Source organism: Bolinopsis microptera, chromosome 11 (assembly GCF_026151205.1).
Source record: "Bolinopsis microptera isolate Bmic1 chromosome 11, MBARI_Bmic_1.0, whole genome shotgun sequence".
In the NCBI taxonomy this organism is placed as follows: Eukaryota; Metazoa; Ctenophora; class Tentaculata; order Lobata; family Bolinopsidae; genus Bolinopsis; species Bolinopsis microptera.
In genome coordinates this window covers 17,163,775-17,189,108 of record NC_087082.1, presented here as the reverse complement: position 1 = coordinate 17,189,108, position 25,334 = coordinate 17,163,775, and the positions used below count along the sequence as shown (strand labels likewise).

The window sequence follows — 25,334 nt, the reverse complement described above, 5'->3', positions numbered from 1 at the left end:
AAACATAATATTTTTTATATGAGAAATCTAGAAAGTGACATGATCTAGAAAGTGATAAAATAATTCGAATTTCCTTTAATTAAATAATAATTAAATTATAATTAAACAATAACGAAAGAAAATGTCACAAAAAAAGTCAGTTGATCAGGTTAACCCTCTGGGACAGACTCAGAAACATGAGAGATGGAAGTGCATGCTATGCTCCAAACAGTTTAAAAATAATCCCGAACTCTTGAAAGAAGAGGTTGCGCTCTTAACAAAAAATTGTGTCGTAAGAAGAATTTTTCCTTCTTTAATGTTTTTTCTTATATTTCCGTTTTTTTTTTAATTATTCGATCTATAAAGTGTAAATGCTCAGTATGCTTATTGTCTCATATTTGAACAGCTTATGTTACACAAAAATGATGCTCACACTAAAACAAGTTGAGAGTTTTGAAGATCTCAAATTGTAGACTCTACTACACCTGGAGAGGGGTGGCTCATAAGAATGGTGTACAATTACTCAGTCAACAACTTTATGTTCAAAGCTATTCATTATAGGGGGCTAAAGATGTCCAGGTGCTTATTCACAGAATTTAGAGAAAGAGTCGGGGTGACACGTCTCAAAGTTTTCATCCTACTACCCCCGGTAAGTGTATCTTTGTTTATAGCAGTCATCTATTGTCAGAAGTATCCAGAACTGAATTCGGATAAAATTGAGTTCAGACGTATATACAGTAACTGCTAAATCTAGAACTTTAGTTCTGAAAGATTGTTAAATGTAACTACTACCTCCGGTAAGTGGTTCAGTCTTTGATTCCAAGACAGAGGAAGGAGAGTGTGATTTTGTGGTAACAGAACACTAAGTAGCATCAGAAGATGAAGAGTAAGAACAGGACAGCAGCTGCTGTTAAATACAGCAACCTTCAGCCTTTAATGACTCTTCACTCATCTGAGCTAACTAGCACTCCTGTTAATTGTTAATTATTACTGAATTCATTTTAATTTTCGGATTCCATTTTATTTCAGGTTACACCGAAGACAGAGGAACACATATGCAGTGTTCTACCTCCCGCTATACTAATAATTTTGCAGTTTAAAGATACAATTTTATAATCCATATACACAGAAACCGTTTAGAGGAAATGGAATGAAATGTAGAGCTAAACTTCACATCTAATTTCTTGAATTGAGCATCTTTTCTTTTTTATTTTTCTCTATCTTTTTTCTTTATATTGATCCTCTTTTTACAGTTTTATGCTGTCTTTAAAGTGCTGTTCATCTACTATGGTTTGTGATTATTCTTTATTTTCCTATTTTCTTGAACTCAGCATCATTTCTTTTTGTATCTTTTCTCATTGTTATTTAACTATCTTTCTTTTTTAAGAAGTGTTATTAAATAAAAGTTATTCCAAATATGACTTCCATCTTGGTGAAACTAAAAAACAGCTATAAAATGTTAGTTGAGGGATTGTAAACGAAGGTGACAGAATTGGTAAGATAGAGTATTAATAAATTAAATAAACATATTTAAAGATAGCTAGAGTGAGTTAGATGTAGTCACGTGAGTCACAAAGGAAATAAACAATCCGAGCGACATACGTTGTCAAGTTGTGTCACTCTAAACATGAATTTTTCTTATTCACCTACACCTACGCTACTACCTACTACGTATTTTTTTTAATGATTTATGTTTTGATTTTGTATTCCCCTTTCACCTTCTAAACCTCTCTTTATCCGCTTGTCTAACCTTCTATCACTTTTCTAGTTACTAGCATGTCATCATCAAGGGACCTGATGAAGGCCGTTACTGCCATCAGCAGTGCGTATACCGACGACCTGAAAGAGTTAGAAGAACTCAAGAAACGCCTCAGGCGGGCAGAAAGAAGAATAAGAGACCTAACAGTGGAATTGGAGTACTTGGCGGATCAACAGGCGGCAAGAATGGACACCCAGCCGGCGCCCCCGCCCTATTTCCACAGCCCCACCTCGCCCAGCACAGAGCCATACAGCAGCCCTCATTAGGTTCACCTACACCTACGCTACTACGAATAGGTGCAATTTGCTTCCTAACTTCACTATATTATACCAGATTACAATAGTGTACTACATACTATGTACTCTCTTAGTTGGCTTGTTACTTATGGAAACAAGCTGTTGAAAGTAGAGAATTTGTTTAATTCGTGCTTTGTTTACTTTCACTCATTAAATGATGATATTATAAAATCAAGCCTAGATTTAAATACGTCTTATTTTATAGCAATAAGCGTAGCGGTAGAGACAGACAGCCCGCAGTTAAACAGGCTGTTGTAAAAGACTTTAGAAGAATGGGGAGGCGTCTTGGCATCATAAACGTATGTCCACTGCGGGTAACAAGCTGAGACTCTAGAGGTTATTAACGTCCGTTGGGTGTGTAACGTTCATTATTTAAACAGTGCTGAGTTGTATAATATCGAGCACTTTCTGTTTCAGGTTTGAGCGCAAAACCTGTAGACCGCTCGATCTTATCGATGATTTATTCTTAATAGCAATGAGCATAAGACATAGGCTGAACCCCCTGGGTCACGAAAGTAATTAAACGATTTGAGTTTCAGCATGAATCACAGAACCCTATCTAAACTTCACTAATAATTACTTGAACTTTTGTATCTTGATAGCGAAGGTGACAGAATTGATAAGATAGAGTATTAACAAATTAATAACATATTTATAGATAGATGGTTTTATGAATTTATATTGATCCCGATCATACCACCAGCTTCAAAGATCAAAGATAAAACAGGTGAACGACAGTGTCGTAAAGATGAAATCATTTATTGAAGTTCAGAGTAATCCATACTTGAAGGATTGAAAGATAACGAGAAAGACATAAAGCTGAAAAATGTTGTGACAGAGCAGTCACAAGAGGCGTTGGAACTTGTTATATCGCTAAACAATAGCGTTTCTATGATCAGAAGAGTGCGAACTTATGACGTACTCAATTTCAAAGAGGACTGACAACGGAAAACCTGAGGTGGCCAATTCTAGGTTCGTACACTTGTTTCAAAACGTGTATATATTCTATAGCTATACTTCTACGCATTAAAACACGGTGTTCTCATTCATTTATATTATAGTATAATATATTAATAGTAGAGCTGTACATTAAAATCATTAATCTGTTAAAGTTAATATTTATTTATCATTTCTAACCTGGGGATGAAAGAACCTTCGGGGACATTGTTTCATTACTAAGGTCGGCTCCTGACCGTTTAGGGTCAGGGCTCGAGATGTATTTCAATCTGGTGGAAGCCATATAGAAGCCAATAGAAAATAAAAGTTCTCTTTTTCGTTTGTATTTAACGATATGACAAGCTTTCCTAGACTCGATTGCACTTTTGCGCCCGTGTTATTTTTAAGCAGGGTGTTTGTTTTGCAGTTAGGTATGAACTCCCCTCATTTCGCGACGGAAGACAGCGCACTCACGGACCTATCTATGGCACAAAGAGAACCAATACTGTACTGCTCAAGTGATGGCCAGAAAAAATTGTCAGAGGCGACTCAGCTTCCGAAAAGCTTAGTAAAACTAGTAGAATCACGTGGCCTGACAATCGGGGCGACCAAACCCAGCAAGTTCACGTTCAACGCGGTAAGACGAGTGTCAATAGCTGGACCGGCTTCGGCGTTGTTGGGCGCCCTAAAAATCTTTAAAAAGATTATGATGGCGCCAACCGTCCGAGCACTTGAGGAGGACATTGAAGTGGCGATAAGTGACCTCCGCTGGAGAACAGAAGGGCCGGGAATAACGGTTAACAATACACAGAGCAGGGCTCTTATAAACATAGAAAAAGTGGCGGCACTATCACTGGTGAATATGTCAACAGTTTTAGGCGAAGCGAATGGTAAAAAATGATAAAACTGTCACACGTTTGGACAAGATCAGCAGAACTACCTTAGTGCAAGAAATATAGGCGGCAAGAAATTAAGGCGATTCTGACAAAATCGCCTTAATTTCTTGCCGCCTTAATATCTGACCACCGTAATTTCTAACCGCCTTAATTTTTTTTCTTGCGATTTTTTCATAAGAAATTTTCGTGTGATTTTATTATTTTAAATTTACATGTCGATTTCGTTATTTGCTAGAATTCAATGAAATACATATTTAAAATAAATTAACTTGAGTCTAAATACATTAATATATCAATTAATATTCTCGTCTTCTCCTTCTTCATCAGAGTCATATATCTCCAGCAGCTGCAATCCATAACCAAGATAGTCGTCGTCATCTTGCTCCGTCGTGTCTGGAAAGTGAATAAAAAGCTAAAAGATTTTGAGCGGGAGGCATGTGCATCCTACGTAAGTCGTAGTCTAGCAGATCACATCCAGCATAATCCTGAAGTAGGAGATTTCAAGTTGGATATCCGCTTGTCAGTGCTGAAACCTCTCCATGCCAAAACTTTGACAGCTTCCTACGAGTTCTTCAAAACTGTGGAAGGAAAGAAGTTGATCGCTTCTGGATGGCGTGCGTCTGGTCTCACTGAAGCGGTGAGGAGGTGCAAGGAGGACGGTATTGACTCAAGAATGCTGATTGATCCATTTGCAGCGCTCAGGATCTAACTTCATGTTTTTTATCTCGGCTTCTCGGACTATATTCTATTGAGATTTAAACTGCAGTACATGTGTTATTAATGTCAGTTCAAATTCGAATGTTCGTACAATTTTACATTTCATTTTTAAGCTTTAAATCGAGTTTTAATTTTAAAAAGAAATAATTTTTAATTTTAATGATGATATGTAGTATACATACATAAAAATTCCTTGCCGCGTACAGAATGTGCACTATCATTTTGTCAAATGCAATGAATATACCAATTGACTTGCAGTTTGCTGATGTAGTGGATGTCTACCTAATTTAAAATTATAAACTTAGACGACAGAACAGCAATCACTATAAATATAATGTGCATGCACCATTTAGTTTTTATGTGACCAATGTCCAATATATCGTATTTTTAAACAGATTTCTATGCTTTATAGACTGATAAAAGAATAAAATTGACACTATTTCGACCAAAACTATAACCAAATTTGCGATCAAAAATCGTATTTTTTCCGAAAAAAATATCGCCTTAATTTCTTGCCGCCTTAATTTCTAGCGCCTTATATTCTTGCCGCCTATATTTCTTGCACTAAGGTACTCTTTACCCAATTGACATGACGTGTAGTATCATTATATAATTAATAACGAAATTAATTATTAATTATTGAATTAACATTTTTTTAATCAAGCGATAGTGGTAATAGTTACAGGTCGAGACCGCTAATAAAGATCCACTAGTGATTTTATTTTATTTTATTATTTATTTTATCAAATAAGATTTATTCTTATTATGACTTTCTTTTGTGTATGCTGATTGAACTGAAAAACAGCGTAAAGCTGTTATGTTTAGACGGTGAAATAATCGGGACGCTAAAAGAATTGGTAAGATAGTCTATTAACGAATTAATAATATACCACAAGATATTTCCGGGTTGATCTCAATCTTACTGCGTGTGTAATATTACTATAAATTAATTAATTATTGGATCGACATAAATTTATGTATGTGACACTAAAAAAAGACTTAACCGTTGAATCAACATAGCTAATTAATACCTAGAAAAAAACCTATAATTAATTGTACGATCATTTTTCAAAGTAGTAATTCAAATCTTGAGAAATAATCTTGTTGTAACCCTCATTCCCCTCATCCTCTTATTATTATAGTGTTATTCCATTTGACAGATGTCACAAGAGGCATTGGAACTTGTTACATCGCTAAACAATACCGTTCCTATGGTCAGAAGAGTGCGAACATATGACGTACTCAATATCAAAGAGGACGCTCCATTCTTACTGACAGCAGAAAACCTGGATTGCCCTGTTTTGTTTTATTTAGAGTAAGATTTTTTGTTAAAGTTGGGTGATAGTGTACTCTACGTACAAATAACGTTACAAATTTAGATTGGTAAAACTTTTAAAACAATTTGTTGTCCATACTTCAACGATTAATTTATTGCCATTTTTATCATTATTTCCGTTTTTATTGTGTTTTTATTATTAGTGTTTTTTCAGCTAACAGTTTGCCATTATAGTCATGGTGTACACATCAAAACATGTTACAAAGGTGGAGAGATATTTCCTGAGCTCCGTGAAGAGAGATTTTGTGGGTGGACGATTTTACGTCTACACCTTCAGCTCCTCCTTCGATTTATTAAACTGTTATGGGAATAAATTGGTTCAGATCGAGGTTAGATATAATATTATAAAGTTATAAAGTCTTATGATCAGAAAAACATTTATATACGAAAGATTTCAACATACATTGTTTCAGGCTGGACAGAAATGTGAGGTAGTATTTGATACTAGTGGGGAGTACAATAAACTACTCCTCATTAATCTCATCGTAAGTTAAAAGTTTATTTTAAATATATTTTTACAATTCTAGTTTTTAGGACACTAAGTGTTACATTGAAGCATAACGATAAATAACTTAAATTCTACTTTTTAATCAGAATCCGCGTTCACTGTATAAGCTATTACTATTTATAATTTCAGAAGGAGGCACGGGTGACACAATCCACTCAAAGTCAGACAACCAGGAAAAAGCACAAATCTTCTTACTATAGGACATCAAGAAATCTAACAAAAAAGAATCTCCTACAAAAAAACTCTAACAAAAAAGAGGTTCGTGATTATTATACTTCCTGCTCATTTTTAGCGCAAGATGCAAAAATCACAAAAACTAATGTTTCTCATTCTCCGTGAAAATTACACGTTAATACACATATTATAATAATTTTATTAAAGATTTTGCCGGGTAAAGAGGTGATAACAGTTGGGGAGCTCAAGAAAAAACCTGCTGATTAAAATAGAGTTTTAATCAAAAACAAGTGCTTAGAAAACGTAGGAAATAGCTACTATTTTCTAATTTAGCATCGGTAGATCAAATTATCTGACAGTTTTATTACTGCTTTTATTTGCAAAATGTCGCATGAAACTAAATTATTTCTTCATTTCAGATAAAACAGACCCCACGTTCGATAGCTTTATCGATCTAAAGATGCCAGAGGATCTTCTATGAAGTGATGTCACGTGCGATCATTGCGTTTCTCTTGTCGCAAATATAGACACTTATTCATTTTTGTCCTTGATTTATTTGAATAATATTTGTTACTTGAATTATAGTATATTTGTTTTATCTTCTCAACAAGTGTTTTAGCCAGTTAGTTTCCTTGTATTAGAAGCTCCGAAAAGAACAAGAAGGGGTTCAGCAAGCTTATGAACATCATTAAAGCAGATTTCGATAGCTGCATAAAATGCTATGCTGAGCTGTAGCTCAGCTACAGTGTAGCTGATCACCAGGTATAGTTTGATATTATTTAGTTGAATTTATAATGATGCATTGAGTAATGAAGTGGTGATAAATAATATAAATGTTCTTTCTCAAAAAAAATGTTTTTCATAGGTACCGTGCGACGCATGTGACGGGGTGGAAGAAAAGGAGAGGGCGACACTTCACATGACATTGATAGAGAAGAAAACTGTTAAATACCAGTTTAGCACGGGCTATGCCCTAAAATGGAAGTGTCAGGGCGAGGACTATAAAACCGTTATTTTTTTTAAACATCAAGATCTATCGAAGGGCCCCCTCACTTAGTATTATATATAGCGAGTACGTCGTAAGATGTTGGAGGGGTGACTATCTCGAGATTATTTACATTCATTGCTAGCTTGTAGCCACAACTTTTTTACTTTACTATAGTAGATATGTTGATATTTAAAATCTTGAGCTAAACATATATTTTCGTAGTATAGCAATGACTGTTAAATACCAGAAAAAGATAATGCGTATTCTGAATTCGACGAGAATGGTTAGTAAGAATAACAGAACCTATTTTAATGTTTTCGGGGAAACAGTCAACACTGAAATGGCGTTTCTCTTGTTGAAAATATAGACATTTATCAATTTTTGTTGTTGTTGATTTATTTGAACAATATTGATTACTTGAATGTTAATATAATCGTTTTATTTTTCTCAACAAGTGTTTTAACCGGGTAATTTAAACACCTAAGGTCACCTCAACATCTTCTGGAACACTTACTCCTAGAACATCCTCTACTACAAGTCCCAGCAGCGGGACAAAAAGAAAACTAACCGCTATTGTTAAACCAACTTCTAGGAGTAATGGCAAGCGTATAAGGAAAACCGAAAGCTATATAGACAAAGCTGTTGACATACCAGAGGAATCCAACGGGAACTGGACGATGATGTCCAGTTCCCAGAATATTCTTTTAAAATACTTATTTAAATTTCTACCTGGTTAAAATAATGTAAGCACACTTTGATCTTTTGATGCTTCATAAATAACAGAACGTGCTCCTCTCCAAAATGCCACTTTATAAATAATGTGAACGATTATTTATTTTCAGATGTTTACACAGTTATTTGGCAGCAGCCCCAGCTAAACTATACGGATCAAGAGGGAGTAATTATAGCAAATATTTAACTTGTCACTTTTAACATTTATTAGCATGATATTATAAAATAGATATTAAACTTAGGATACAATACTGATCACTCTAATCGTTTTAAAAATAACACTGTTTCTTCTTTGGCTAACACTTTGATTAATAGTTAACAAGCTGTATTTTAATGTATTTTAATTTAGTCTTACTCAATTTCAGTATTTTAGTCTCTGTTAATATTTAAAATCTTTACAGTGGTTAACCTAGAAACTTAATCCTCAATCAATCTTGAGCTAAGCATGTATTTTCATAGTATAGCAATGACTGTTAAATACCAGAAAAATATAATGCGTATTCTGAATTCGATGAGAATGGTGAGTAAGAATAACAGAACCTATTTTAATTTTTTCGGGGAAACATTCAACACTGAACCGGATAATACAGAGGTGATGCAAATTGTTGCCTTTGAGGACTAAAAATTGAACGTGAGACAATTATTGACATAAAATTTCTTCGTTACTTTTCTAAATTACATTATTTATCGGTTCCCACAGTATTATTTTATATAATGATACCCATATCAAGAGTTTAAATTCCCAAATAGTCAGACTGAGCAGGTTGAGCTGTAGTAAAACACAGTACTGAGGTGTTAATAATGATACCAATAACATATTACTCGATAATCATACAATTTTTTTCAGCTAGGGGTTGCGTAATGTGTATACTATGGTATTACAACTCGCAGAAAACAAGAACCCTGTGATCTTGAAAGCAGAGATCGCGTAAAGGGTATAATCAAGAAAACAGTTTTTCTGATCATCAATATGATATTATAGTTTTGTATTAAGTTAGTGATATAAATATACAGGGAAGAGGGGGAGGATCGGGGAAAACACTGCCTCATTCCACATACATCTGCAGAAGAAAAGGAGGGTGAAAAAACCCAGGCAGCTCTCACCCCTCAACCTTATTAAATAATATGGTTCTGAAAGCTGGAGGTAAATATTATTAGATAATAAAAGGTTTAAGTATATAATTTTGTCAAAGTAAATTATTTTGCAAGCATACAAGTGCTATCAACTTTCACAAACAATATAGCAATAACACCAATTTAAGCTCACACAACTTATTCCAGGTAAACTCAGCTACGAGAGGGTGGAGGAGCAGGAACGAGTTATAATAATGACGATACATTATACAACTGCCCCAAAAACCATTGTTAACCTTCACTAGAGAAGAATATATCTCTATTAAGAAGGCAACGTTTTATTTAGAGTAAAAGAAAAAAAAGCTAGGTGATGGTGTACTCTATATTACAAGTTTAAAACTTTTGAAACTTTTTTTGTCAATACTTCAACGATTGGTTTATTACCATTCTTCATTATTATTTCAGTTTTTATTAGTGTTTGTTTTTTTGCAAACAGTTTCCCATCATAGTCAATAGTAATGGCTTACTCATCGGAGTCAGTAACAAAGGTGGAGAGATATTTCCTGGACTCCATGAAGAGAGATTTTGCGGGTGGACGATTTTACGTATACACCTTCAGCTTCTCAATAGACTCCTTCGATTTGTTAAACTGTTACGGGAATAAACTGGTTCAGATCGAGGTTAAAAATAATATAGTAAATTTTTATCAGACAAAATTAGATTGTATATATGTTTTTATTGAAAAGGATAGCTCAATATAAAGACTTCAACGTACTTTGTTTCAGGTTGGACAGAAATGTGAGGTAGTATTTTTTATTATTTTGTAAATACATTTTTACAATTTAGCTTCTTTAAGACACTAAGTGTTACATTGAAGCATAACGATAAATAACTTAAATTTTAATTATTAAGTAGTATCCATGTTCACTGTATAAGTTATTATCATTTTTCCAGAAGGCACTGGTGACACAATATGCTCAAACTCAAACACACAGAGAAAAGCGGATATCTCCTTACATGATCCATAGAACTTTAACAAAAAAAGAGGTTTGTAATTATTATTCTTTTTTGTCCATTCCAGTACAAGATGAGCATAATCACAAAAATTGTTTTTTTCTCATTCTCCGTGAAAATTATACATTAAGATATAATCATTTTTCAGATTTTGTCAGGAAAAGAGGTGATAAGTGTTGGAAGCTCAACAAAAACAGTTGACAAAAATAGAGTTTGATAAAAAAAACAAGTGCTCTAAAAAACTTAAGAAATAGCTGCTTTTTTAGAATTTAGGATGGGTAGAGTTGCTCATACTGTTGAATCAAATTATCTGATAGTTTTATAACTGTTTTTATTAGCAAAATATCAAATAAAGCTAAATTATTTCTTCATTTCAGATAAAGCAGAGTCAACGTTTGATAGCTTTTTCACTATTCCAGAAGTGATGTCACGTTCGAAAATGGCGTTTCTCTTGTCGCAAATATAGGCAGTTATTAATTTTTGTTGTTGTTGATTTATTTGAATAACATTTTTTACTTGGATTTTAATATAATCGTTTTATTCTTCTCAACAAGCGTGTTAGCCAGTTAATTTACTCTTGTATTAGATCTTTATAGACAATCAAGATTTTTACAAACAGAATTAATCAACTCTAAATCTCAGCTTTAGAATTACTAATTTTCGTTTAAAGTTATGGGGACATACAAAAAGTATGCTGGTGTGATGATTCATGGGATATGCAGAACAACAAAAACGAGTTGGAAACCCCTCCTGAAAGTCAAGGGAATATAACACCCGTAGAATTAAGGGGAGAAGGGATGAGAACTCCGCAAGTTAAACCCAACTTTGAGAGACCGATAGGAGCGAGTACACCTAAACCATCTGCTCTAATAGCAGACATGCGGAGGGAGGAAGAAGAGAGGAGGGGTAAGTGTGAAAGCCTGAGGGATAGGTTGGCAAACATGGACAAAGACTTGGAAAATTTAGGTGATCGTATGAGTCAGGGGGAGGTTAGGAGGTCAGAAAGAAATAAAAATAAAATAGTAAATTATAAAATAGAAAGAAATCCCAAGGGGCCGTAATCAATCACTTGAGAATATTAATGAAGTTAAATCAGCAGAATGATGTGGGAGGAAAGAATGTGCTGGTTACTGATTGGTGTGGTGGTGATGGTATTGACCAGATGGATGGAAAAGGAGGGGACGACGGAGGGAACAAACGAAAAGGAGAAGGATCAAACAGAAACTACGGAGCATAAAAGCAGCAGAACTATTATTTTATTACATAGCGATACTGTTAGGTAGTATTTATATTTTATAGTAGTATTTATATAATAACATTGACGATATTGATATTATTAACCCTTTTTTTACCTCCTTTAGCACGTTTCTCTTGTACTGATCATTGAAAGTCAATCCTCACAATACAACAAATAGAACAAAATCGCCAGAAAGCAGCAGAACTAGAAGAGGCGAAGAACAGAAAAATAAAATTAGTAGAAAAGGAAGTATGATCCAGAATATCAATGCACGTATTAATCAGTGCCACGGAGGAATTCCCGCTGAGTATATTCCGACTACTGATATTGTTAGTGGTACAGAAATGCTGTTAGTATACAGAAAGGCTCCAATACCCTGTCACAGAAGTAATTCCCGGGACAGCTTTATTACGAGATCATTACTAAAGTTGGACCCTGATCCATTCAACAGAAGACAGATCTTTGATCTCTGGTTGACCGGATCTACTAAGAAAATAAATGAGCGAATATGGTATGAAACCGACGCTGTAAAGAAGGCTAAAGCAAATATGGATGATACCTTAAAGAATGAGACAAAAAAACAATAAAAAGCTCGTAAGAAAACGCAGCAGAAGAAAGTTCGTTGTTTTCATCACCATCGCAGTTGTACGATTTTATAATTATCATATTATACTTGATTAATTTAAAAAATACCACGGTCTTGGATACTTACGAAAAAGATAAACAATAACATGTACCGTTCTCAGGACACTGCAAGGTTCAGTAATAACACAATAATTACACTATTCGTCAGACATGATCAACCTCTCAGCTTCGCTTCTTATTTCATACAATAAGGGTGCAGAGAAGGTTTGTTATGACCCTGCCACAACCTTTGAGACCGAGTCCTGTTTACGAGGTTCTGCGAACTGGCTTCTACCCAGTGGAAAAGAACGAGTGTTACAAAATAAGGGAATCGTCTCAAATAATTATTGAGGACGGTGCTCTCTTCAGCTTCAAAGGGTGCAGAGAAGATTTGTTTGAACTATGTTCGGACGAATCCTTCAGGAGAAGCTTGTCATTGTCTTCCTTGACAAATTCATCGCTCAGCTCCACCTGTCAGCTCACGAAGAGCAATTGCTCCCCGTACAACCTGGAGTCGTTGAACACAGGGGTACTCATTACTTCGACAGAAGGAGCAACAGTCTTCAACGGAGATGGGCATGCTGTTGAACATTTTGCGCCCAATAGGTCAACATTTATACCCTGGTCTCTAGAGAACCAAGCAGTTCACGTGGGTACTAGAATTTTGTCTAGTTGGGATATACTAAGACATTTCGTAGGAGCAATTAACAGAGTCAATATATATTATATAATCGATTAATAGATTAAATATAATATATTGAACCATTTTAGTGTTTATAATTGTATTTTTGTGTTTATAATTTTCATAGCTTAAAGTGGTCAAAACTCTACGTATTTCTAGAACCTGTCAAGAGGTAATAAGTTTAAACAAAGAAAGAGGGAGAGATTGTCAATGTATTTTTAAAATAGTAGTCTCGATATTCCGCCCAGAACCATGGTTTACAGAACTGGGGATTTACGCCATAAATACCGGTGTTGTGAGTAAAACAAGCAAGTTACTCCCCCCAGCTGGTCTTTAAACGTTACTAACACTTGTCCTTCTCTAACAGAAATATGTCTAAATCCAACACGCCAATGTCTGAGATAGACAATGAAGCTGTCATCCCGCTGCCGCGGTTTCACGAAGCGGCGAAGAGACTCGCCGACAGGACAACCACGCGCACGCCTGACGTGCTGCTTGATGATGACGAGCAGGGTGTGGAGCTAGTGCAAGCGCTTTCCACACACGTCCTCCCCCTGCTGCTCCTTGGTGGAAAGCCGCCGAGGGAGCTACACGAGTCAAGCAGATAGAAACAAATAACTTTCTTCTGCTGCTCGTAAGAAAACGCAGCAGAAGAAAGTTATTTGTTTTCATCACCATGGCAATTGTACGATTTTATAATTATCATATTATACTTGATTAATTTCAATAATACCACGGTCTTGAATACATACGAAAAAGATAAACAATAACATGTATCGTTCTCAGGACACTGCAAGGTTCAGTAATTATAACACAATAATTACACTATTCATCAGACAGGATCAACCTCTCAGCTTCGGTTCTTATTTTATACAATAAGGGTGCAGAGAAGGTTTGTTATGACCCTGCCACAACTTTTGATACCGAGTCCTGTTTACGAGGTTCTGCAAACTGGCTTCTACCCAGTGGAAAAGAACGAGTGTTACAAAGTAAGGGAATCGTCTCAGATAATTATTGAGGACGGTGCTCTATTCAGCTTCAAAGGGTGCAGAGAAGGTTTGTTTGGACTATGTTTTCATCACCATGAAGCACCATGAACACATTTGAGAAAGAGTGGAATACATGACAGATGTTACACGAGGTTTCATTTGCCGTTTACGATTTTATAATTATTATATTATACTTGATTAATTTCAATAAAGACCACGGTCTTGAATACATACGAAAAAGATGAACAATAACATGTACCCTTCTCAGGACACTGCAAGGTTCAGTAATAACACAATAATTACACTATTCATCAGACATGATCAACTTATCAGCTTCGGTTCTTATTTTATACAATAAGGGTGCAGAGAAGGTTTGTTACCGAGTCCTGTTTAAGAGGTTCTGCAAACTGGCTTCTACCCAGTGGAAAAGAACGAGTGTTACAAAGTAAGGGCCTGGAGTCCTTGAACACAGGGGTTCTAATTACTTCTACAGAAGGAGCAACAGTCTTCAACGGAGATGGGCATGCTGTTGAACATTTCGCGCCCAATGGGTCAACATTTATACCCTGGTCTCTAGAGAACCAAGCAGTGCACGTGGGTACTAGAATTTTGTCTAGTTGGGATATACTAAGAGATTTCGTAGGAGCAATTAACAGAGTCAATATATAATCGATTAATAGATTAAATATAATATATTGAATCATTTTAGTGTTTATAATTGTATTTTTGTGTTTATAATTTTCATAGCTTAAAGTGGTCAAAACTCTACGGATCTCTAGAACCTGTCAAGAGGTAATAAGTTTAAACAAAGAAAGAGGGGGAGATTGTCAATGTATTTTTAAAATAGTAGTCTCGATATTCCGCCCAGAACCATGATATACAGAACTGGGGATTTACGCCATAAATACCGGTGTTGTGAGTAAAACAAGCAAGCTACTCCCCCCAGCTGGTGTTTAAACTTTACTAACACTTGTCCATTTCTAACAGTAAAGGCGAAACGGACTCTAATCAAAAAAAATTAACAATCACGGACTACCGTCAAAGAAAAAACGAGGAAGGAGAGAAACACGATTCCATGGAAACCCCTCCCACGACCCCGCTCGGAACGAAGCCTTCACAAACAGACCCTCTCGAATCACAGCCCCCACGTAGTACCCCTCCCGGAACACAGCTCCCACATACAAGCCCGCGTGGATCTAAAGGTACGATAACAAGTGCCACTAAACACACAAGTATCCATCATGCCATTGTTCTCAGTGTAACAGTAAACCCTAGTACAGATTTTGACAATACCAACCACCAGAGGGTGACGTATTTATAGAAATAACTCATCATACCACAACCACTTGAAGGTATGTCATTAAACGACATCCATCAACCTGGAAATCGAATTAATCTAGTCGATCGCTTTTAGTAACTCTCAACATTACTAAATACTAATATCTGAACAAACTCTGATACCATCAACTAAATTACAGAGAACAAAGAGGACACCACACCAGTGTCAAGCGGTACGTCACCAGCAGTAAGCAATGCTACTACTCCTGAGATCCTACCCACAGCACACAGCCCTAATGAAATAAACAAAAAGTACACTACACCAGTCTTAAGCGATACATAACCAGCATTTAGCAACACTACTAGTCCTTCCCCACTGAAGGTAAGCCATAAACTCTCAAGCCATCAATCTGACAGTCAAACATCAATCTGACAGTCAAGCCATCAATCTGGCAGTCAATCTGACAGTCAAACATCAATCTGACAGTCAAACTTATCTTCATAATCTATTTTCACTTGTCCCAGTAACTATCAACATTTCTTATTATTGACATCTGTGTAGTGCACACAGATTTCTCTCACTGACTTATGTTCTTAAATTTATTTTATCGCTTCTGACTAATCTATCGCTAAATACGCTCTACCAACTAGGAGAAGAGCCGCCCACACCCACTTTTAAAGTGGGAATCTGCTTGAAAACGCTGCAACCCCTGGGTCAGGAAGATCTAGATAATATTAGACTTATCCTCTTAACGGCGACCTTAGAGAATCCAGCACTCTCGGACCTGGAAGTAACAAATAACATCACTGATATCAGAGGCAATAAAATTATAATCAAGACTAAGAACTTTCTGACCATCAACCTTGTAAGAGAAACAATGAGTGAACATGGAAGATACACAACAATTGTAGAGGAAGACTTACCTGGGTTGCGTGTTAAAATTCACCTCCCGGCATGGATGAAAGTATTTGTCCAGAAAGATCAGATTGTAAGACTAATCACTATACATCACCCATCGCTTACAACAGCTTCATTCAACCAATATCAGCCGGTGAAAAGTCTGGACAATGGGGCTACTTTAATATACTTTTCACTAGACTATAAAGCGCAGATGTATTTTGCCAGACTTAACTGGAAAATCACCTTACTGGGTAGTACCTTAGCTATATGCGACCCAGACAAAAGAGAGAGAGCAGCTCCTGATATAACACAAGATCTCGGAAACGTACAGGCACTAGGCCTCAAAGACCAAAATTCTGGATAGATTGTAATACCACTCATTTGTAAACTTGTATTCAGCCTGCTGGGGCATCAGAAAATAAATGTTGTGCGTGTTTTAAATTGCTTGTTTAAATTGCAATTGTAATTAACTCAATATTCGATTTATTAATTCATAAACCATATTATATATATATATATGGTCCATATATGGGCAATTTCGCGTCAAGTAATTCACCATTTGCATAGAAATTCTAGATTCTAATGGTCCCACAGGGCCATCTGAATATTATACAAGCATGAAAAGGTGTTACAAGGTGGAACTATTTGCTTGATGATGCAAAAGACCGCAACCTTTCATGAGTTGTAGTTCATGAGTTATGGGCGTTTGAAAATGTCAAGTAATTCACAGGGCAAAATTTACACTATTTATAATTCTGCAGAAACATCACGTTTTGTGCCCATGTTTGTACACTGAATGTGTAATAAGCGGTGTCCATAAACACTAAATGTTTGCAAGTCTGTATGGTTACTTTACTGAAAAGTTTATCCATGTAAACTCTAATTGTTATTTACATATTGTTATCATTCATGTCAAGTAAGTCACATTCCTGTGTCCAGTAATTCACTGTGTGCCTTTTCAGTGCAGATTTTGCTGCTTTAGGAGGTTCTTGTTTGCACCCTGCTTTGTAACTTACGTTCTTTTGAGTTAATAAAGAGATATCAGTATAATTCATCATTTTTCAATTTCTACTAATTTGTTAATTGGCCAATTACTTTTTGGTATTTTCTTTAAATATGCCTCGGTGTGTCAATTAGGCATAACATAATTGTTGAACATAACACATTAGCATTATTTACAAGCAAATAGGGTGACTGATATGTTGGACGTTGCACTGAACCAACGCGTTGGTTCAGTGCAAACTCAATGCTAGCATACACTATGACCAGCATGATGCATGTCAAGTAATTCACATTATTGTGTCCAGTAATTCACTGTGTGCTTTTTCATTAATATTTCGCTGTTTTAGTTGCTTGTCTGCATACTGCTTGATGAATAATGTTCCCTTGATGTTCCCTAGATAAACTGGAGAAACCTTGCGTTGGCACCATCAGCATACCCAGGATATCAGCAGTCCACAAGGCTAAGTGTGGCCTTGAAGGAACTATTGAATCTTGGAAGCTTCCATGAGAAGGCCCATTGAAACCTATACACTACTCACTGTGTACCTTGCCAGTAACCCAACCAGCAAATCAGGCTTCCATTTCAGCTCCTATTCCTGAAGTTGTGGCTGATTCCCACGAAAGAGATGATTTGTCTAATATCGTAGACAGAGGATGGTATGTAGTGCAATTTGAGGATACAGCTGGAAAGGTAAAAATGAACTATGTTTGTCAGAATATGAATGTAGGAGAAGATGGCGAGGATGTAGTGATCAATAGTTACCTTAAAGTCACTAGCAGTAAAAACTCATGTAGGCAGGAGGGAAGGCTGTTCAAGAAATATCCTGATGAGAAGAGAGCAGTACGATCTCAGTTTTTGGCACAGCTGCCAACCCCAGAATACAAGGCTTCTGGAAGAGTTTTGTTTGATGACTGTGTTGGGTTTTCTGTCCATTAGAATTGTAATGTTATGAGGGACAGTATACTCGACTTTTTCTTTTTATCAGCATGTATAGTAGTCTGTATCTTATCCTGGAAACGGCAACCAAAATTTTTACATTTTTTACAAGTATTTTTAACAATTTTTATTGCAATTACTAACATTTTAATGGGGTTAAATTATCAAAATTTGATATACATTTCTTTTTATCAGCATGCATAGTAATCGGTATTATATCCTGGAACAAAAAAAGGTAACCACAGTTTTTACATGTTTTAAAAGTATTTTAACAATTTTTAATACAATTTACCATTTTAATGGAATTAAATTATCAGCCTTTACGGTTACCTAAGAACACTGAAGTCCCAAATCACAGACACAGCAAACCTCTTTAACTGCTGGACTCAACATAATCAGGCCTACAACTCAGCGGAGAAATCCATAAGTCAAGTAAAAGACCTACTACAGTTCATCATGGCCGGGCAATTGTCCGGCAGACTTACACCCTCCCTCCTAACAGTCCAAGAAATCCAGCACCTGGCTGAAGTCCACATAAGGCGCACCTTCCAATTTTTCGAGAAGTACCCACATATCCTGTATCAAACGGCCACTGCAACTTTGGTAGAGGCCAACTTCCAGTCCATCCAATTCCAATTCATCATACTGTACCCTAAACTATCAACCGCCACTATAAGTCCATTCTTTGTACTCCGCCAGGTTGGGTTCATGGCTCAAAATTCCTACGATAACCACACCACCTGCCTCGCATTTAAGACCACACCCCTGCCGTCGTCAGGACGGTAAATGGTTCATGCTAGAAACCCCTAACCAATGCCCCATTTTTGGCCGGGCCATGATATGCCAAAATCTCCAATTCCATCTCCTGAATTTCAACGATTGCATATCCGCTAAAAACTTTGGCGCCGCCACAACATGTCCGACAGGAACCCTTTTCATATCAACCCCGGCAGGAATCCTACTAAGATCTAATGTGTCCGCTAAACCGTGCCTTAACCGTGCGTTAACCGTGCGTTAACCGTGCCTTAAGAACCGTGCCTTATGTAACCCTTGTGCCTTAACCGTGCCTTAACCGTGCCTTAACCGTGCCTTAACTGTGCTTTAACCGTGCCTTAACCGTGCGTTAACCGTGTTATGCCACACTACTGAATCGCCGTTAATTGACCTCACACTACCAAAATATCAAGTAACATTCGTAAAATGGGACAGCCTCATAAATATAGGTAACACAGTTGTTCACTCACCCTTAGACGCTAACCCCAGCGCTACAATGTATAGGAAGCCCAAAATCACACAGCCCCTCCTGAATCTTAAAGACTGGATGGAACTACCCGATGTAGGCGCCAGAAGTATAGCGCAAGCCCTAGAAAAATTTGAAAGAGAAGTCGAGGCGCTAGAAACTGAGAAAGAAAGAAAAAGAAAATTTGTTGTTTTCTTGAACCGGTCTAAAGGAATCAGGCCCCGTAGATGTCTAGCCGTTCGTCTAGCTAGACTGGAGCCTCAAATAAGCACGGAGACTCGACACCTTGTGATGGCACGGACTAAGAACACCATATCCGTCCTTACAGTGTTGCTCTTAACGCTATTATCTATAAATTAAGATTTCATCAAGAGAATATTTCATAACATCTAAAGTGAAAATCGCTGGAGACCCTAGGTGTGCTGTATTTGTTAAACATCAGAACAGAATTAAATCTATAATTCCTTTTAGTAATAGTTGGTTTAATAAAGGGGTAAAAATCTAGAAAGTTAGTGTGACTTTAAACCACTTCAGTCCAGATTTAACTCCTCCTTCAATTATATTTAATTTTAGATACCTCCGAAAAATCTGGGCATCATAAGACCTGGAAGAAATACGGTTCCAAATTCATAATCGTCCCGAAGGTCGTACACCGGGCTGCTGTTACGTATATCAACTCTGGTTACGGTTAAGGTTTTTTTTTTACATATTTGATAGATTTACAGATCTGGCTTGACACAAATTTTCAGAAAAAATCATGTTCGCGGGAAGCAAAAATCCGATGAGTTTTTTAGGGGGGAGGGGTAGGGGGTTGAGGGGGGTTGGGAAGGGTTGTCACATGACGAGAAATTTTTTGCAAAAATTAAACAATCTTTATTTGTTGATATTATTCACCCCTGTTGCCTAGAGTGGTGGGTCTGCACTTGAGAAGAGTGGGTCTGGCCGCTAGAATGGTGGGTCTGCAATCTAGAAGTGGGTCTGGCAACCAGAATGGTGGGTCTGCAATCTAGAAGTGGGTCTGGCAACCAGAATGATGGGTCTGTACCCTTTAAGAGTGGTCTGACAACCAGAGTGGTGGGTGTGCACTTGAGAATAGTGGGTCTGGCAGCTAGAATGGTGGGTATGCAATCTAGAAGTGGGTCTGTTAACCAGAATTGTGGGTCTACACCCTTGAAGAGTGGGTCTGACAACCAGAATGGTGGGTCTGCACTTGAGAAGAGTGGTTCTTGCGGCTGGAATGGTGGGTCTGCAATCTAGAAGTTGGTCTAGCAACCAGAATTGTGGATCTGCATTCGAGAATAATGAGTCTTCACTCTAGAAGAGTGGGTCTGACAACCAGAATGGTGGGTCTGCACTTGAGAAGAGTGGGTCTGGCGGCTGGAATGGTGGGTCTGCAATCTAGAAGTTGGTCTAGCAACAGAATTGTGGATCTACATTCGAGAATAATGAGTCTTCACTCTAGAAGAGTGGGTCCGGCAACCAGAGTGGTGGGTCTGCACTTGAGAAGCGTGGGTCTGGCCGCTAAATGGTGAGTCTGCACCCTTTAAGAGTGGGTCTGACAACCAGAGTGGTGGGTCTGGACTTGAGAAGAGTGGGTCTGGCAGCTGGAATGGTGGGTCTGCATTCTTGAAGAGTGGGTCTGACAACCAGAGTGGTGGGTTTGCACTTGAGAAGAGTGGGTCTGGCAGCTAGAATGGTGGGTCTGCAATCTAGAAGTGGGTCTGGCAGTTAGAATGGTGGGTCTGCAATCTAGACGTGGGTCTGGCAACATGAATGGTGGGTCTGCACCCTTCAGGCTTAAAGAGTGGGTCTGACAACCAGAGTTGTAGATCTGCACTTGAGAAGTGTGGGTCTGGCAGCTGGAATGGTGGGTCTGCAATCTAGAAGTTGGTCTGGCAACCAGAATGGTGGGTTTGCACTTGAGAAGAGTGGGTCTGGCAGCTAGAATGGTGGGTCTGCAATCTAGAAGTGGGTCTGGCAGTTAGAATGGTGGGTCTGCAATCTAGACGTGGGTCTGGCAACATGAATGGTGGGTCTGCACCCTTCAGGCTTAAAGAGTGGGTCTGACAACCAGAGTTGTAGATCTGCACTTGAGAAGTGTGGGTCTGGCAGCTGGAATGGTGGGTCTGCAATCTAGAAGTTGGTCTGGCAACCAGAATGGTGGGTCTGCACTTGAGAAGAGTGGGTCTGTCAGCTGGAATGGTGGGTCTGCAATCTATAAGTGAGTCTGGCAGCTAGAATAGTGGGTCTGAAATCTAGAAGTGGGTCTTGCAACATGAATGTGGGTCTGCACCCTTGAAGAGTGGGTCTGGCAATCAGAATGGTACGTCTACACTCTAGAAGAGTGGGTCTGGCAACCAGAATGGTGGATTTTCGCTCTAGAAGGGTGAGTCTGGAAACCAGAAAGGTGGGTCTACAATCTGGAATAGTGGGTCTGGCAACCAGAATTGCGGGTCTGCATTCTAGAATAGTGGATCTTCACTCTAGAAGAGTGGGCCTGGCAACCAGAATGGTAAGTCTACACTCTGTCAACCAGATTTGGGGGTCTATAAACTAGAATATAGGAGATATGGCTACCAGAATTGTGGGTTTGGACAACCCGAATGGTGGGTCTTCACTCTAGAATAATAGGTCTGGTGGGTCTACACTTTAGAAGAGTGGGTCTGGCAACTAGAATGGTGTGTCTGCAATCTATAAGAGTGGGTCTGGCAACCAGAATAGTGGGTCTGCACTCAAGGGAATGAAGATGAGTGAGTCTGGCAATCAGAATGGTGGGTCTGCACCTAAGGGTAGTGGGTCTGGAAACAAGAATGGTGGGTCAGAATTCTTGAATAGTGGGTCTTCACTCTAGCTAAGAGTGGGTCTGGCAACAAGAATGGTAAGTCTACACTCTGTCAAGTGTCAACCAGAATTGGGGGTCTAAACTAGAATATAGGATATATGGCAACCAGAATTGTGCGTCTGGAGTCTAGAGTCTAGAATAGTGGGTCCGGCAACCCGAAAGGTGGGTCTTCACTCAAGAATAGTGGGTCTGGCAATCGGAATAGTGCGTCTACACTCTAGAAGAGTGGGGCTGGCAACCAGAATGGTAGGTCTTCGCCTTAGAAGAGTGGGTCTGGCAACCAGAATGGTGGGTCTGCATTTTAGAATAGTGGGTCTTGACTCTATACCTACTAGAAGAGTGGGTCTCCTCTCTAGAAGAGTGAATCTGGCAACCAGAATGGTAATTCTTCACTCTGTCAACCAGAATTGGGGGTCTATGAACTAGAATATAGGAGATATGACAACCAGAATTGTGGGTCTGGACTCTAGAATAGTGGGTCTGGCAACCAAAATGTTGAGTCTGCACTCTAATAGAGTGGGTCTGGCAACTAGAATGCAGACACGTAGCCAAGGGGAAGACCCCCGGAATAAAATTGAACCCCAAATAAGCCCCCTAGTCCCCATGGTCGCCTGGTAAGTGGGCTGTGGTTATGACTGTTTGATTAAACGACACGACAGGCAATCGACTTTAGCATTTCGTAAATTATTCCCAAATCCCACTATACAATATGTACTTATTCCATTCAATGTGACAAGTACTGAGTTCCCCCCTAGCCCCCAACTTTGTATTATTGTGATGTCTGAAATTACAAATTTCTAATGCCAAATGTCGTCTGAAACACCCTATTTCTCAAAAATTTTCCGGGGGCTGCACCCCCAACTTTGTATTATCGCCGTCCTACAAATTTCTTTAATGCCTAATGTCGTCTAAAACAAATAATTTCTAAAAATTTTCTTGGGGGCTGCGCCCCCCCCCCCCCCAGCACCCCAACTTTATATTATTGTGATGTCTGATTATTACTGCGCCCCCCCCAGCCCACCAACCTTGTATTATTGTAATGTCTGATTATTGCTGTCCCACAAATGTCGTCTGGAACACCCTATTTCTCAAAAATTTTCCGAAGGCCAGGGCTGCGCCTGCCTAGCCCTCCAACTTTGTATTATTGTGATGTCTGATTATAATTACTGTCCTACAAATTTCTTTAATGCCAAATGTCGTCTAAAACACATAATTTCTCAAAAAATTTCTGATTGGCTGCGCCCCCCCCCTCCCTAGCCAACCAACTTTATATTATTGTGATGTCTGATTATTACTGCCCTACTAATTTCTTTAATGCCTAATGTCGTCTGAATCACCCTATTTCTCAAAAACTTTCCGGGGGGTGCGCCCCCCTAGCCTCCCAACTTTGTATTATTGTGATGTCTGATTATTACTGTCCTACAAATTTCTTTAATGCCTAATATCGTCTGAATCACCCTATTTCTCAAAAATTTTCCGGGGGGTGCGCCCCCCCTAGCCTCCCAACTTTGTATTATTGTGATGTCTGATTATTACTGTCCTACAAATTTCTTTAATGCCAAATGTCGTCTAAAACACATTATTTCTCAAAAATTTTATGGGGGGCTGGGCCCCCCGGCCCCCCAACTTTATATTATTGTGATGTTTGATTATTACTGTCCCCAAATTTCTTTAATGCCAAATGCCGTTTTAATCACCCTAATTCTCAAAAATTTTCCTGGGGGTTCGCTCCCCTAGCCCACCAACTTTAGAACTTTATATTATTCTGATGTATGATTATTGCTGTCCTACAAATTTCTTTAATGCCAAATGTCGTCTGAATCACCCTATTTCTCAAAAATTTTCCGGGGGCTGCACCCCCAGCCCACCAACCTTGTATTATTGTAATGTCTGATTATTGCTGTCCTACAAATGTCGTCTGGAACACCCTATTTCTCAAAAATTTTCCGAAGGCCAGGGCTGCGCCCCCTAGCCCCCCAATTTTGTATTATTGTAATGTCTGATTATTACTGTCCTACAAATTTCTTTAATGCCAAATGTCGTCTAAAACACATAATTTCTGAAAAATTTTCTGGGGGCTGCGCCTTCCCCCCTCCCTAGCCAACCAAAGGAGCTTCGCCCCGGCTACGTGTCGTGTCGGGCTACGTGCCCAGAATCGAAAAAACTTAATCTTTAAATGAATAACGGAACCTTCATTATGAAGTTACGAGATGATAATATAATTGGGAGGCAAAGTGGGTATCGGGCTTGGGGCTCATAATGCGCAAAATTTGGCCGCTGTCGAGTGGGTCTGCCTAAAATTCACAGATCTAGCTATGGGTCTGAGACATTTGTAAAAAAAAACCTTAGTTACGGTTAAAACTTCAAAGAGAGTTCAGAAAAATGAAAAACCGTTTTATTTGTTTTTGAATTTTATTTATTATTATTAGTTATAGTTGGTTTAATCAATCACCCACAAATTGCGATCAGCCAATTACAAAATGACGACATATATAATCAAGCCGGAGATAATGAAAGTTGAAGTGAAAACCTCAAAGAGGAAAAAGAGTACATGTAAGTATTTACAAGTTAAAAGTAATGTTATTTCTCTTTTTAATATTATATATTTTATATATTGCTTATTCTATTAAATCCTATCTTATCCTATATGATGATAGTAAAGACTTAATGGAGGAGAGAACGGGGGAAGAGAAGAGAAAGAAATTAGAATCGTGAGTATCAATTTATAAGCGACACGACAAATACATAGAACAACAAATAAATAGAACCGATCAGCATAAAAGCAGCAGAACTATTATTTTATTATCTAGCGATACTGTTAGGTAGTATTTATAGTAGTATCTCTACTATAATATTAATATAATATAATAATATTATTTATATAATAATATTGATGATATTGATATTATTAACCCTTGCTTTATCTCCTTTAGCACGCTTCTCTTATACTGATTATTGAGTCAATCCTAACAATACAACAAGTAGAACAAAATCGCCAAGAAGCAGCATAACTAACAGAGGTGAAGAACAGAAAAATAAAATTAGAAGAAAAGGAAGTATGATCCAAAATATCAATCAAAAGACAGAACTTTGATCTCTGGTTGACCGGATCTACTAAGAAGATAAATGAGCGAATATGGTATGAAACCGATGCTGTAAAGAAGGCTAAAGCGAATGTGGATGATACCTTACA

The 25,334-nt window shown here is 37.8% G+C and overlaps 2 protein-coding genes across 14 annotated transcripts in view; one reads left to right on the top strand and one right to left on the bottom strand.

Annotated features, from left to right (window-relative positions):
* The window catches only part of LOC134823172 (patatin-like phospholipase domain-containing protein 7), a 78,461-nt gene that overhangs the window by 28,067 nt on the left and 25,060 nt on the right, over nucleotides 1–25,334 (bottom strand). The window lies entirely within an intron of this gene.
* The window catches only part of LOC134823236 (uncharacterized), a 65,920-nt gene continuing 43,375 nt past the window's right edge, over nucleotides 2,790–25,334 (top strand). Inside the window, exon 1 of the mRNA XM_063834632.1 lies at nucleotides 2,790–2,800. The gene's annotated coding sequence lies outside the window, so the exon portion shown is untranslated. The remainder of the gene's footprint in view (nucleotides 2,801–25,334) is intronic.